This window comes from Triticum dicoccoides, unplaced genomic scaffold (assembly GCF_002162155.2).
Source record: "Triticum dicoccoides isolate Atlit2015 ecotype Zavitan unplaced genomic scaffold, WEW_v2.0 scaffold41100, whole genome shotgun sequence".
Lineage (NCBI taxonomy): Eukaryota > Viridiplantae > Streptophyta > Magnoliopsida > Poales > Poaceae > Triticum > Triticum dicoccoides.
In genome coordinates this window covers 1-1,594 of record NW_021270265.1, presented here as the reverse complement: position 1 = coordinate 1,594, position 1,594 = coordinate 1, and the positions used below count along the sequence as shown (strand labels likewise).

The following is a 1,594-nucleotide window of genomic DNA, read 5'->3' as shown; positions in this document are numbered from 1 at the left end:
GAAGAGCGCTTTCTGAAAGGGGTGGAAAAAACTCGTGTTGCTGCGGTATGGAGGGAGGGGTGGAAACCGTGGAAAACTCGTCTCCGTGATTGAGCGGGAGAGTAAGTAGTATAGGACATTATCCATTGTTAGGGAACGGTTGTAATGGTAGTGAGAATGTAGAATCGTCTTTGGAGCGGACCTGGGAGTGGCAAGCATAAGGGACGAAGACGGGGAAACATGTCGGATGCGATCATACCAGCACTAAAGCACCGGATCCCATCAGAACTCCGAAGTTAAGCGTGCTTGGGCGAGAGTAGTACTAGGATGGGTGACCTCCTGGGAAGTCCTCGTGTTGCATTCCTTTTATAATTATTTTTTGTGCCTTGTGACAAACATATCGCACGTGCGCGATATATATTAATCCCGTTATATTATTTTTGACGTTTGCGATATGTTTAAGCTCGATGCACATTGCTCGCGCGTCTTGGGGCGGCTTTGTGGCGTGAAGAGCGCTTTCTGAAAGGGGTGGAAAAAACTCGTGTTGCTGCGGTATGGAGGGAGGGGTGGAAACCGTGGAAAACTCGGCTCCGTGATTGAGCGGGAGAGTAAGTAGTATAGGACATTATCCATTGTTAGGGAACGGTTGTAATGGTAGTGAGAATGTAGAATCGTCTTTGGAGCGGACCTGGGAGTGGCAAGCATAAGGGACGAAGACGGGGAAACATGTCGGATGCGATCATACCAGCACTAAAGCACCGGATCCCTTCAGAACTCCGAAGTTAAGTGTGCTTGGGCGAGAGTAGTACTAGGATGGGTGACCTCCTGAGAAGTCCTCGTGTTGCATTCCTTTTATAATTATTTTTTGCGCCTTGTGACAAACATATCGCACGTGCGCGATATATATTAATCCCGTTATATTATTTTTGACGTTTGCGATATGTTTAAGCTCAATGCTCATTGCTCGCGCGTCTTGGGGCGGCTTTGTGGCGCGAAGAGCGCTTTCTGAAAGGGGTGGAAAAAACTCGTGTTGCTGCGGTATGGAAGGAGGGGTGGAAACCGTGGAAAACTCGTCTCCGTGATTGAGCGGGAGAGTAAGTAGTATAGGACATTATCCATTGTTAGGGAACGGTTGTAATGGTAGTGAGAATGTAGAATCGTCTTTGGAGCGGACCTGGGAGTGGCAAGCATAAGGGACGAAGACGGGGAAACATGTCGGATGCGATCATACCAGCACTAAAGCACCGGATCCCATCAAAACTCCGAAGTTAAGCGTGCTTGGGCGAGAGTAGTACTAGGATGGGTGACCTCCTGGGAAATCCTCGTGTTGCATTCCTTTTATAATTATTTTTTGCGCCTTGTGACAAACATATCGCACGTGCGCGATATATATTAATCCCGTTATATTATTTTTGACGTTTGCGATATGTTTAAGCTCGATGCTCATTGCTCACGCGTCTTGGGGCGGCTTTGTGGCGCGAAGAGCGCTTTCTGAAAGGGGTGGAAAAAACTCGTGTTGCTGCGGTATGGAGGGAGGGGTGGAAACCGTGGAAAACTCGTCTCCGTGATTGAGCGGGAGAGTAAGTAGTATAGGACATTATCCATTGTTAGGGAA

General features: G+C 48.1%; 3 non-coding genes across 3 annotated transcripts; all 3 read left to right on the top strand.

Annotated features, from left to right (window-relative positions):
- The first annotated feature begins 224 nt into the window (after positions 1 to 224).
- LOC119346473 lies at positions 225 to 343 on the top strand. Its single transcript, XR_005167743.1, has one exon. It is a non-coding gene; the product is annotated as a 5S ribosomal RNA (ribosomal RNA).
- Positions 344 to 710: 367 nt separating this feature from the next.
- LOC119346474 lies at positions 711 to 829 on the top strand. Its single transcript, XR_005167744.1, has one exon. It is a non-coding gene; the product is annotated as a 5S ribosomal RNA (ribosomal RNA).
- Positions 830 to 1,196: 367 nt separating this feature from the next.
- On the top strand, positions 1,197 to 1,315 carry LOC119346475. Its single transcript, XR_005167745.1, has one exon. It is a non-coding gene; the product is annotated as a 5S ribosomal RNA (ribosomal RNA).
- Positions 1,316 to 1,594: the final 279 nt, after the last annotated feature.